Below are 14,285 nucleotides of genomic sequence, written 5' to 3'. Positions count from 1 at the left end.
CCAAGGATGTCAGGGACAAGATTGTAGACCTACACAAGGCCTACAAAAAACATTAAAAGGCAAAATAAATGCTAAAAACTAACAGAAATTAAAAGAGAACATCCAGTTTCCAGCTTGATGAGAAGGTGACAACAGTTGGTGCGATTATTCGCAAATGGAAGAAACAAAAGAACTGTCAATCTCCCTCGGCTTGGGGCTCCATGCAAGATCTCACCTCGTGGAGTTTGAATGATCATGAGAACGGTGAGGAATCAGCCCAGAACTACACGGGAGGATCTTGTCAATGATCTCAAGGCAGCTGGGACCATAGTCACCAAGAAAACAATTGGTAACACACTACGCCGTGAAGGACTGAAATCCTGCAGCGCCCACAAGGTCCCCCTGCTCAAGAAAGCACATATACAGGCCCGTCTGAAGTTTGCCAATGAACATCTGAATGATTCAGAGGAGAACTGGGTGAAAGTGTTGTGGTCAGATGAGACCAAAATCGAGCTCTTTGGCATCAACTCAACTCGCCGTGTTTGGAGGAGGAGGAATGCTGCCTATGACCCCAAGAACACCATCCCCACCGTCAAACACGGAGGTGGAAACATTATGCTTTGGGGGGGGTTTTCTGCTAAGGGGACAGGACAACTTCACCGCATCAAAGGGACGATGGACGGGACCATGTACCGTCAAATCTTGGGTGAGAACCTCCTTCCCTCAGCCAGGGCATGGAAAATGGGTCGTGGATGGGTATTCCAGCATGACAATGACCCAAAACACACGGCCAAGGCAACAAAGGAGTGGCTCAAGAAGAGCACATTAAGGTCCTGGAGTGGCCTAGCCAGTCTCCAGACCTTAATCCCATAGAAAATCTGTGGAGGGAGCTGAAGGTTCAAGTTGCTAAACGTCAGGCTCGAAACCTTAATGACTTGGAGAAGATCTGCAAAGAGGAGTGGGACACAATCCCTCCTGAGATGTGTGCAAACCTGGTGGCCAACTACAAGAAACTTCTGACCTCTGTGATTGCCAACAAGGGTTTTGCCACCAAGTACTAAGTCATGCTTTGCAGAGGGGTCAAATACTTATTTCCCTAATTAAAATGCAAATCAATTTAACATTTTTGACATGCGTTTTTCTGGATCAAATACTTTTTTCCCTCATGGTAAATAAATACAAATAATAATCATCGGCTTTTCTTTTTTTGTGGGGGGGACAAAAGTTGGCAATAACCAGCTAACGGAAACCCTGGACCAGCGGTAAACAAAGACTAGAACAGTGTTGTGCATTGAGATTCCTCTGGTAATTTACAGTTGAAGTCGGAAGTTTACATACACTTAGGTTGGAGTCATTAAAACTTGTTTTTTCAACCACTACACAAATTTCTTGTTAACAAAATATAGTTTAGGCAAGTCGGTTAGGACATCTACTTTGTGCATGACACAAGTCATTTTTCCAACAATTGTTTAGAGACAGATTATTTCACTTATAATTCACTGTATCACAATTCCAGTGGGTCAGACGTTTACATACACTAAATTGACTGTGCCTTTAAACAGCTTGGAAAATTCCAGAAAATGATGTCATGGCTTTAGAAGCTTCTGATAGGCTAATTGACAATTTGAGTCAATTGAAGGTGCACCTGTGGATGTATTTCAAGGCCTACCTTCAAACTCAGTGACTCTTTGCTTGACATCATGGGAAAATTAAAAGAAATCAGCCAAGACCTCACAAAAAACATTGTAGACCTCCACAAATCTGGTTCATCCTTGGGAGCAATTTCCAAATGCCAAACTACAATTTGCAACTGCACATGGGGACAAAGATCGTACTTTTTGGAGAAATGTCCTCTGGTCTGATGAAACAAAAACAGAACTGTTTGGCCATAATGATCATCGTTATGTTTGGAGGAAAAAGGGAGTGCTTGCAAGCCGAAGAACACCATCCCAACCGTGAAGAACAGGGGTGGCAGCATCATGCTGTGAGGGTGCTTTGCTGCAGGAGGGACTGGTGCACTTCACAAAATAGATGGTATCATGAGGAAGGAAAATTATGTGGATATATTGAAGCAACATCTCAAGACATCAGTCAGGAAGTTAAAGCTTGGTCCTAAATGAGTCTTCCGAATGGACAATGACCCCAAGCATACTTCCAAAGTTGTGGCAAAATGGCTTAAGGACAACAAAGTCAAGGTATTGGAGTGGCCATCACAAAGCCCTGACCTCAATCCTATTGAAAATATGTGGGCAGAACTGGAAAAGCGTGTGCGAGCAAGGAGGCCTACAAACCTGACTCAGTTACACCAGCTGTGCCAGGAGGAATGGGCCAATATTCACCCAACTTATTGTGGGAAGCTTGTGGAAGGCTACCCGAAACGTTTGACCCAAGTTAAACAATTTAAAGGCAATGCTACCAAATACTAATTGAGTGTATGTAAACTTCTGACCCACTGGGAATGTGATGAAATAAATAAAAGCTGAAATAAATCATTCTCTACTATTATTCTGACATTTCACATTCTTAAAATAAAGTGGTGATCCTAACTGACCTAAGACAGGGAATTTTTCCTAGGACTAAATGTCAGGAATTGTGAAAAACTGAGTTTAAATGTATTTGGCTAAGGTGTATGTATGTAAACTTCAACTGTATATTCCACAGGAGCTGAGCATGGTGGGCTGCTGTAGAAGCTACTGTGGTGGAACCATTTGGTACAAGCTGACTCACTGAGTCACACACAGAGGGTCAGAGAGAGAGAGAGAGAGAGCGAGAGAGAGAACAGCATTCTCCATGTTACACAGCTCAGAGGTGGGTGGACTGATAAGGAATATAATTAAAATAGCACATAAGGGCTAATAGGCCTAGTTCCTTTCTGTGTCTCACCAGCTTAGCATTAGTGAGTTTGAAACAGTAAAGCGTCGTGCTGCCTCCACCCTGGACTGGGCTCCAGCCGTTTCCCCTGCTGATTGTGAGTGTCAGACAGGCTAGTGGTGGCTCAGTCGAAGACCACAGCCATGGCAGCGCTACGCTATCACCAGCACACAGCAGTGGAGAAGAAGCCATCAGCACTTAGAGCCCAGGCTGTAGTCTAGAGTCTAATGCCGTAGAAATAGAGCAAACAAACAACTACTGACAAGAACCAGATGGCCTGCCATAAAAAATTAGGGCTTAAGAAAAAAAATAAAAAGCACCTTCCAGTCCCCCCACCCCATAAACTGTCCCCTTCCTCTTGTTTTGGCAGCAAATAAATGGCATCTCTCCACCCATATTCAGCCTCCCTCTTTCTTCCCTGTGGTGGAGGGAATTGAAGTGGGGCTTCTGGCAGATGCTTCTCTCTGGGTTGACAGTTCAGCGGAGGCTCCCTGCCTGGTCCTTATATCCCCACACCACCCTCCTTCAGCTCACCTCTTAAGGCATGAGGCTGGGGGGGGATTGACTAACTCCCACCTTCACTGACTTAATGACAACCCCAGATATCTGCCTCCTCCATCTTGGAGAAGAGAGAAAATGGGTCAAAGTATTGACACGGCCAAGAATCAAGTGAATACGGTCTGCTAGGCTATTAACGGTCCCATCTGTCACTGGCAGAGGCAGTGAGGTGGGAGAGGAACAGAAAGACAGGGTGGGTGGATGGTGAAACGAGACACGTAAAAGAACAGACAGGCCTAAGGCTTTTATACAGAACAAACTGAATAGGGGAACAAGACAAATGGAAGAGAACTGAGAAAAGTGCTACCACCAATCAACACACTCTCCTACACTAAATGACAGACTGATATAGTAGTAGAGCTGTAAAATGCATGTGACCTATAGCTAAATCCCCAATCTCAGATGTAACATCTATGATGCATCTTGCCAAACTGTCGTAGCTATAGGTGTTTTCCAAGGACAGCGTCAGTAGCTACTGCACTGCAGAGTATGTCGCTCTGTCCTTCATCAAACCGGATTTGGCAGGGAGAGGAGAAGAGATAATTCCCTGTTAGACCCATTTTGAAGTACCCACTACCCTCCCTGCCCACCTGCCAATGACTATGCTTCCAGAGCCAGTCTGAGTCACCCCAAAGTGACTGGCACATCTGGCCACATGGAGCTGGCTGTACTTGCTCCTGTTGATTCATTCAATGTGAAAGGGACAGACCATTATCAAGTTTCAAGTTTTAATGTCACATGCACAAGTACAGTGAAACCCAACAATGCAGTAATCAATATCAATGTAGTAGTAAAAATAACGTACGGTAGAACAAAAACACACAATAAATTAGGGTCAGTTCCAATACCCTATTTACAATGTGCAGGGATACTGGTGTGATAGAGGTAGATATGCATAGGGATAAGGTGCTGTTGCCATACCAAGCAGTGATGCAGCCAGCCAAGATGCTGTCAATGGTGCAGCTGTAGAACTTTGAGGATTTGAAGGCCCATATCAAACCTTTTCAACCTCCTGAGGGGAAGAGGCGCCTTCTTCACGACTGTGCACTTGTGTGTGGACCATTTCAAGTCCATAGTGATTGACGCTCTCGACCCGCTCCACTGCAGCACCGTCGATGTGGATGGGGTCTCCACCCCAGGGTTGTCTGCGTTAGCCCTGTGTGCGGTAGCCCTGTCCTTTAGCTTAGTGCCAACCTCTGTGTTAATCCAGATTGATTGGGGAAGCAGCGAACCTTCACTGTGGGGACAACGTCGCCGATGCATTTCCTAATGAAGCCAGGCTGGCACTCTCAGCAACGCCTATGTTAATCAGAACAGTCTCAGCACAAAGGCCCATGTTCATCAGAATTGCAATTAAACGTAGCCTACATGCAATCATTGATTTCCCTATTCACTGGCTTGATGTAATGTGCTGTTGCTGCATCAATTTGGACCTCAACACCATCAAGCTGTACACATGAACAAACCTCTGTGTCAAATGTTCTCTCCCTCCTCTACCCAGGTAGCAGCAGCATAATCAGGCAGAACCAGAGTATGCTCTCCTCCCTGCTCCCCATTGTTTGGAGCTGAATGTGTTGTTGTCCCTGTAGCATACGGTGCAGTCCAGTACAGTCTATGACAAGGAGCCAGCCTGCCAGGCATCACTTCCAGCACAGACAGACCCAGCACTGAGCAGAGCATGACAGCATGGTGAGCACTGGCAGTCCATTCAGAATGGATGTCTGTGAACATGGCATAACAAAACATTCAAAAACATCATACAAATCAAAATTAGGTAAGAATACATTTGCATAGTCCAGCTGCTAATTGAGATGACAAAACAGCGACCAGAAAAAAACATTATGTAGATCCAGATTTATACACAAGGAGGCCTCTCTCTCTCTCTCTCTCTCTCTCGCTCATCTCCTTCAGCATGGTTTTATTTTGGGTCACCATGTGCTTTTGGGTGACCCAGATTAGAAACATGATTGGTAACACAAGGTGCTGAACAACATCATAACTCTCCTCCTTTTGTACTGCAACATCCCATATTATATGGAATTACACAAAATAGATTTGACGTCACAGTAGTCAGCCACCATGTCAACAACCTGTGATGCATTTCGACCTGGGAAATCCTAATATCGAGCTCCCTTTATCACTGGTCCGCTTAGCACAGCTTGAAATGAATCAGTAACCCAGCATAGAGTGAGGTCTGTTCCTGCAGCCAGCCCCACGGTGGATACTCGTGGCCAGAGAGATCCATCTGCTAGAGACCCTATGCTTAGTAGCATGGCCACCGGCTGCACAAGCCCAGGCCTTGCCTCATGGCTCTGCTCTGCTTGGCAAGATCCAAGGAGGCCACGGCCAGCAGCTCTGTAGCTTACATTACAGGCAGGGGATGTCCATCATTAATTCATTGCCACCATATAGTAGCACCATACTATACTGTATGGGAGAGCTGTGAGGGCACAGGGAGCCAGCTAGATCATGATGACTGAAAATCCTTCAAGCTAGAATCCTTAATTGAAACAATAACAAAGTGTCCTCTCAGCCCGTTTGGCTAAAAAGCTAGGGGATGGGGCTGGGGAAATGTAACCACTCAAATTCATAGACAAAGCTATGGACCCCAGAAAGAGTAGCTGCTGCTATTGCAACAGCTAATGGGGATCCTAATAAAATACTAAGGACTGATCAAATGTATAATTTTCAACAGTGTTTGTTTACATTTACGTTGTTTACAAACATTGGCATAAAACAAGCTTATATTTTGGGTTCTGATGGGGTACGACAGTTGAACTAAGTTCATGAGGCATTTATTTATAAGTTATATTCTTCAAGAATCAATGGGTATACATAATTAATTTATAAGTCCTAAAATGTGTGAAGCAACTAAGGATTCTAGCTTTAAGGATCATGTGAGATGCTTATTTTCCCCAGTGCCATAAAATGATTGAATTGAGTGCTCTGATTGCAGAGCGGAGTTAGCCCCCTTATATTGATATGGTATTTTTTATTTGTATTTTTATTTAACCTTTATTTAACTAGGCAAGTCAGTTAAGAACAAATTCTTATATACAATGACGGCCTACACCAGCCAAACCCGGACGATGCTGGGCCAATTGTGCGCTGCCCTATGAGACTCCCAATCACGGCCGGTTGTGATACAGCCTGGAATTGAACCAGGGGGTCTGTAGTGACGCCTCAAGCACTGAGATGCAGTGCCTTAGACCGCTGCGCCACTCGGGAGCCCGAGTATTCTCCTCGCAGGCTGAGGTGGCCGGCTCTGCAGGCAGGCTCTGATCAGGCTTTAGGCTAATCAACAGCAAAACACAGACACACAGTCAATTCTAATCTAAATGCAAAGTAGGACTCTTATTCCCCCTGGCCTTGCCTTTCTTCTCTTCCTCCTTGCTGCTCCCCACATCGCAGCCTTTTAGGGGCCGAGGCTGGGTGATGTGGATGGTGTCTGACAGTGAAATATGGCCTGTAATTTCAGCATGCTTCAGATGTCTCTGTTCTGTTCTGGGAGGAGAGCTAGCAGGGACCTGATGATGGCAGCGGGCAGAGAGAGAGAGAGGCTGCTGAGATGCCTGCCTGGTCCCAGATCAACAGGCCTGGCGGGGGTCAACGCCTCCACTGTTAAGCTCAGTGTGATCTCCAGCAGTAAGGGCCTACCTGCCGCTGCCTGAGAGACCTGCTGGGACCAGCAGCAGCCAGCACCACACAACCTCAGCTCACCCCTCCAGAGAGATTGGATGGTTATGATTTCAGATGCAGAGGTTTTCTGAGTTAAGGGATGTTGTGCTGGCTTCAATAGGTACCTGATTAGAAACCGGACCTCAACCCACCTATATTTCCCACTATGATTATCAGGTGAATTTCTGCCTCTGGTCAAACTAAAGCTGATAGAAATCTCCATAATGAAAAGCTAATAGAGATGAGACAGAAAGGTAGGTTAAGCTTTCAGAGTGCAACTCATAAATAAACATACTTTTTTTAAGATAAAATACTTTGCAGAATACATACCTAAATGCTCAACTACTCAAGAAGTCAACTGGCAAGAGGCCATGAAGTTGGTACATATTTCTTAATCTAATTGAAACCCCTCCACATCTCTTAATTCCCAGTCCCACCCACACCTCCATGAATCACCAAGCTCTCTCACCTCTAGCTGAGTAGAGAGTTTCACTTGTTCAAGACATAAGGGAGGGTTTTCTTCACCTTCCAATATCAGTACTTATATTACTTTTTCAACACTGATCAAGAAACTTGTCTCTATGAAGATTTCTGTTCTCTGTTTAGAAAAACATGCAGATTGCAATCTGAACACAGAAACATCATCAAGTGAGCATTCATCAACCTCTCCTACAGAATTGTCATATAAGCCTAGTTGGTTTCAAACTAGCTTTAGAATAAGAGCTAATGGCATTATATTTCTTACTTTGAGAAGGTTAGAACACAATTGGAGAACAGGTGTCAATGTGGAATTTTTCTTCCACTATCATCATTATTTAAAAAAAGAAAATTGCACAGGGTATTCCATACAATACTAAATAGAAAACCTGGCAATTTCTGGAACAGTTTTCAAGTTAAGTAACTTTCTAGACCTTTTATCAACATCATGGTCATTTAATAAGTATCTCTGACTGTTGACATCTTGGACTATCGAAGGAGGATATGATTCTACCAAGATGAATATAAGGGGTGTATAGGGATACACACACACACAAATAAGTGGTAAAAAACAACAACCTGAAAAACATCAAAACAGTCAGCATCTGTGACAGTCAGCGGTGACTTTTAGTTCTTCCAACCAGCAATATCATCAACCAAGTTACTCATGTTCAAAATAAACATTGTCAAAGCATTCGATTAGTCGAGTCTCTAATTACGCTATCTTTAATAACACATTTGATGGGGCGGCAGGTAGCCTAGCCTAGCCTAGCGGTTAAGAGCGTTAAGCCAGTAACCGAAAGGTCACTGGTTTTAAATCCCCGAGCCGACTAGGTGAAAAATCTGTCGATGTGCCCGTGAGCATGGCACTTAACCCTAATTGCTCCTGTAAGTCGCTTTGGGTAAGAGCGTCTGCTAAATTACTAAAATGTCAATGTAAAATGTACATAAATCAATGTTTTTTTTACTATCAAAAGTATAATCTGACAGCTTTGCAAACTGAGTAGTTTTCCATAATTAGCCATTAAACTGTCTATTTAGCAAATACAACAAGTAAAGCTTCATCTATATTTCTGATAATTTAATAATATAACATGACCAATATCCAGTTAAAGGTTGGCAACAAGCTTAGGTCAAAAACGTTGTCAGTTGTCTGCTACTGTTAGCGTACAAGCTAGAATTCTACATTGTCTTCTGTCATGCTGCTGAAGACCGCACGGCATTATGCAGTTCCTCGCGCTAGTTACAAAGCAAGCTATTTTACAGGACCCAGCCTAAATAATTGTTAATTACCTGTATTTTTTTCCTGGAAAACCTTTATAGTACATTTTCCATCTTCAGTCATTCACCTGTCCAGCTCCAGCCGTAGCGTGTATAATGCCCAAAGTGATTTGATAGTAGGCAGAGGCACAATTTCTCTAGGCAGTTTTCAGTGTGCGCGCAAATTCCCACCCATCTGTCCCTATTGGTTGATATACTTGTCAATCAAGCCTAGATAACTATGTTGTAGGCATAGCAAGCATTTGAAGGCGGGTCCTCTAGAATTTCTATGCGCCAATTGGATGAAGAAAAAAAATCTAAACATAGCGCCCACCTGTTAGTGAGTGGCTGTGTTGGCCAATGTGGGCTTCAATCAATAAAACTGACGTATTGAAAGCCAGATTAAAGGGGGTTTAATAATATATTCACATTTCCTCATAGATAAAATGTGTAATGTCATTTGTCTTTCAAGGTCATGCAAGATCATAGAAGAAAATGTAACAAACATTTAATTTTCCCCCTCCCTTCGACATACTTTCCTCATAAATAAAGCTGCATTGTAAAATATTTATACAAAAGCAACACCCAAAGGTGGTCTTCTCAATCATTACCCTTCTTTACCAAAACATTGGGTCATGTAACAAAAACACACATAAGAATGAAGGAGAGACTGCTCGTCTTCAGTATGGACACTGTCCATGGACTGCATAGAGAAACTGACATGCTGGCCATTTGGGTCACAAAACACCAAAGGACCATTATTTACAGTCAATAGAGGGACCCTGATATGCCACACATCTCTACAGGTGTAAACGTGGAGCAAAACACAGTCTCAGTGTTTCATGTCACTACAAGGATAAAGCAGTCGCCTGTGGCTGTGGCTGTGGCTGTGGCTGTGGCGGTAGTGTCACTGCTGTGCTGGGACATGGACTGGGGTAGCAGTGAGGGGTGATTCAGTGTTGGAGGTGGTGATGGTTAAGCTCAAGGTCTAGTCAGGGTCAGGGTGGCTTTTGCGGTGGTGAGCGGTCAGGTTGTAACTCTTCTCCAAGTGCCGGTTGCAGACCTCTCAGGGGAACTGGTCTGTCGTCAATGTTGTGCTTTTTCATGTGCAAGTTGAGAGAGGCCTTCTGACAGTAGGTGAAGCCACACACACCTCACACCTGGTAGAGATGGAGAGAGGAAGAGGGATGAGGCAAAAGTATAGATAGATGGACACTCATAAGGACCACAACCCATATACCAAACAAGTTTTGACTATACTTTCAGTATAAAATAAACTGAAAAATAGTCCTTGAGTGCTGTTGCTATGACAGAGAACACTCACTGAATAGGCTTCTCTCTGGTGTGGATGCGGTGGTGGATGTGAAGGTGACTGTTGGTGCGGAACACCCAGGCACAGAACTCACAGATGTCCCTCTGATCTCAAGACAAAAGCCAGAGTTCGCAGGGCCCTACAAATAGCTACTCAGACAATCATTACTTCAGCATGTTGTGCAGAAGCAAAGGATGATAATAAAGAATCATAACACGGAAATGTTGAGCCTCATTGTTGTGCAGCTTCTCATGCTCCTTCAGGTGCTTCTTGAAGTCCCACAGGGAATGTGAGAGCAGGTGAATGTCCTCTGGTGGAAGTGCTGGTACTTCATATGATGCTGAACAAAAGGTGAGATAAGATAAATAATAAGCCATTTAGCAGACGCTTTTATCCAAAGCGACTTACAGTCATGCGTGCATACATTTTTGTGTATGGGTGGTCCCGGGGATCGAACCCACTACCTTGGCGTTACAAGCGCCGTGCTCTACCAGCTGAGCTACAGAGGACCAAGATAGAATGGAGTTTAGTGTATTTGACCTTGCGGTGGCTGTAATAAGTAGATAGTGAGTGGTCATCTTCAGCTATGCTGCTGGACTCACATTGAGGTACTGCCGAGAGGAGAAGATTTTCCCACAGCCGTTAAACTCACAAGGCAAGATTGCCTTTGGTGTTATTTTTCTGGGAATATTAAATTAGGATGACAATAAACAGATAGAAATAACTTAGAAGTGACACTGCACAAACCTTTTATTTTTGCTGACAATCTGAGGAACATTGTCAGCTGGCTCCTCTTTAAAATCCAAACCAAATGAAAGAAAATGAATTTAATTTATTGCACAGTATGTGCAGATAGGAATCCTTTGAACTATGTTCACTTTCATGACTTTCATCCCAGCGTCTTTGACTTGAAAATCCATTTAATGGTTTTAATCAAATAATCCAATCTGGCAAATTAAGGAAGTGTGAGAAAATACCTTCAAAAGCCACCTGTTGCTATCAAAAGCCACCTCCTCCTCGTCCCTGACCTACAGTATCTCTCTCTGCCTCTGACTGAACTGCTTTCCTCTGTGTCCCCTTCAGCTTCTCGCTGGTACTACAATTAGATCACCACGAAGTGCAACAAAGTGGTGATACAAGTTTCCAACATGTTCATTCACATTTTATTTCCTTCTTGGATTATTAAATAAATGGTACCATTAAAACCTGCTGGGTGAAGGGATATCCTTCTCTCCAGTGATGTTGCCGGGGTCCTCATCATCGTCATCATCATCATCATCACATTACATAGCCAGCCAGCCACCTATGGAAACATACAATTAGATCACCATGAGGTTGGGTTGATTATGATTTGAACAACAAATACATGCAAGGAGTTGTGCATGAAGCAAACTATTCAACTTGACCAATTCTGCCATGACTGCAAGGACTCTGCTGGCATTGTGTAATTTCCTGCAGCTGAAGCTTCCTGTGCATTATCATTTCCTGGATATGAGCAAACAACATGGTGATGTTGAGTCAACACTGGCATTTCAGAACTCTTGAGTTGCTCTCTATCTATTTTATTCATTTTAAGGTTAACTCTCTATTGATGAAATTAATTTGATATGTATTTTGTTTTCATGTTATAATCTTGTGTTATTTTGTTTTTATGTATATTCATGAGGACCACAATGGACATATTTTTTTTACTTTTTTGTGTCATCTTCTATGATTTTAATGGCATTGTACTGTATCCACATGTGTGGTTGTATTGTGTTTTAAAATTGTCAAAAAAGATTGCCTCCTCTTGGGTCATCACGGGCCTTGCTCCATCACAACCCCTGGTCCTCCTCACAGTAAGACAACGCCTCCCTGTGACACTCTCCTTTTTGAGTCCTTCGCTCCTCTCCTCCCTTTGGACCTAGTTGAACCTGAAGGGGTAATATCCCACTCCACATTGCCTCGTTTCCCCTCTCCCCCCCTCTTATTCACAGCCACTCTGACTAGTTTGCTATGAGAGCAGATGTCCTCCCTCACAGACATAACACACACACAGTTCTGCCTCTAACACATCAGAAGATTCTCTCATTTCCTTCCCCTGAGTACATGGGGAGAGGACCTCCTCTGGAGAGCTACAGTACTTCACACCTGTCTGAGATGGTAAGTGCTTTGGGCCGCTTCTCTGCTTCACTGCCTCTCCCTTTGACTGGCTCGTATCTGTGCCAGCTGCCTACTTCTCCATGGTAGTGGAGGGTGGGTGGGAAGGTGCACTGTTGCCGGTGAGTGTGGACCAATAGGACATTTCTCTTGATGTCACCAAGGCAGCCATGTCCCCTTTCATACTGCCTAGTGGACCAAACACACTTTTACATCATCATTAAAAAAACAGGCTTATATGTACAGTACATATTCACATTAATGAAACTGTATATTGTATGTTATTGGGAAAATGTCTTTACCTTAGCATTTGGCACACACTTTAGAAAAATAGCTGAAGAGAAGAGAGGGGGAAGACATTTTGCTAAATGAATAATAGCCAACATAATATTACTCCAATGTTATAGTTGTGTAATAAAGATGAGCCATGAAGATTGTATGCCGTTTGTTACCAGTGCCACCATCAGCCCAGTCTGGTCTGAGGTCTTACCTCTGCAGTAGGTAGTGGATGAGCTCAGAGTGCAAAGAGAAGCCCAGGTGGTTCTTCAGCTGACCCCAGGTCTGCAGGCATGACCCCAGATGCACACAAGACTTACTCCGCCGAGCGTCTATCTCCGTGCACCGCTCCCGTCTGACGGCTTTTGGAGTAGACGCCGACGCCATGGTCAGAGGGTCACTAACCTGGTCCATCAGCCCTGGCATGAACAACAGGAAAGAGGCCAACGTTACAATGTATATCAATGCTAACTTTACACTGGCCACTATAGTTATTGTAATACCATATAATTTCTTTGTGTCAAAATATTACAGCTTAAATTATTTCCCCCATCCTTTGACACCTACATTTACATTTTTACATTTTTGTCATTTAGCAGTTGTTGTTATCCAGTGCGACTTACAGTTAGTGCATTAATCTTAAGATAGCTAGGTGGGACAACCACATATCATAGGCATAGTGAGTATACTTTTCCTCAATAAAGTAGTTATCAGCAAAGTCAGAGCTAGTAAGCAAAATTACAGAAGATCCCAAGACACAACACAAAAGAGCTGTAAACTGAAATGTCTGAAACAGTCATGATGACTACATTCATGTGATAATGTATTTTGGAAGATTAACTGTGTACATTTATATTTAATTATATAATACATTTGCTGATTCTAAAAGAGGGGGCGACCTATAGAGATAGATATAGGACTCTAGTGCCCAAAAGCCGTTTTAGCATGGGCAGCATCATTGAGGACTTTCACCATTTTGTCAACTGGGTGGAACTTCCGATGGGTTAAGGAAGAATCACATAATTCCATCCAAGTCATCAGGAGGGATCTGCCAATGAATTATACTCGTGAGCAACATAACAAAATATGAAAATATTCACATCCAACTTATCAAGTGTAGGACAGAAGAACGTATCAAAGAAAAAATTAATGTCCTCAACTCTGGTGTGCTCCCATGGCGATTTAATCAGACGCACAAAAAATACAACGTTTCCATCCGAGTTGGATCTTCGTCAGGTCATACACCACTGTTAAACACACCTACTTAAATAACGGCCAGAGCCCTCAAACTCAACTCTGGACGTCGAAGCCAGTTCCACTGCGTTTTTTCATTGTTCCCCTCTAATCAGGGACTGATTTAAACCTGAGACACCAGGTGGGTGCAATTAATTATCAGGTAGAACAGAAAACCAGCAGGCGCCAAACCTCGTAGGGTAAGCCTGCTCTAGAGGTATACATCCGGTAACTTGAATACATCCAGTCAATTGAATACATATAATACATTAACATCACAATAAATATTACTCAGTCAGTGGCGGCCCGTCATTCAGGGCAGGTGGGGCAGAGCACCACCTGTTTTGAGCCCCACCTGTTTAGCTAAAACATATCTTTTTTAAATAAATAATTTTGTTGCCTGTTTGGAATGTTATTTTGGCATTAATACGTGTCACATATCAGTTTGCAAACAATGTAAAAAATAAATATTGAGTTAATAAAGCCGTATACAAACATGGTC

General features: G+C 43.3%; 1 protein-coding gene and 1 long non-coding RNA gene across 3 annotated transcripts in view; both read right to left on the bottom strand.

The window, feature by feature from the left end:
• Positions 1-8,985, bottom strand: part of LOC121540297 (F-BAR domain only protein 1-like) — a 42,684-nt gene extending 33,699 nt beyond the window's left edge. The window contains 1 exon segment of the mRNA XM_041849066.2: positions 8,857-8,985. The gene's annotated coding sequence lies outside the window, so the exon portion shown is untranslated.
• Positions 8,986-9,219: 234 nt separating this feature from the next.
• On the bottom strand, positions 9,220-13,902 carry LOC121540298. 2 transcript variants are annotated; one of them, XR_005995478.2, is made up of 7 exons: positions 13,523-13,902; positions 12,765-12,969; positions 12,577-12,608; positions 12,266-12,463; positions 11,333-11,438; positions 10,148-10,475; positions 9,220-9,983 (listed from the first exon to the last, which is right to left on the bottom strand). It is a non-coding gene; the product is annotated as an uncharacterized LOC121540298 (long non-coding RNA). The 2 variants fall into 2 exon arrangements; XR_005995479.2 differs by lacking the exon at positions 13,523-13,902 and having other exon boundaries at positions 12,765-13,173.
• Positions 13,903-14,285: the final 383 nt, after the last annotated feature.

Source organism: Coregonus clupeaformis, chromosome 26 (assembly GCF_020615455.1).
Source record: "Coregonus clupeaformis isolate EN_2021a chromosome 26, ASM2061545v1, whole genome shotgun sequence".
Lineage (NCBI taxonomy): Eukaryota > Metazoa > Chordata > Actinopteri > Salmoniformes > Salmonidae > Coregonus > Coregonus clupeaformis.
The sequence above is the reverse complement of the archived record's forward strand: the minus strand, read 5'-3'. Positions and strand labels throughout refer to the sequence as shown.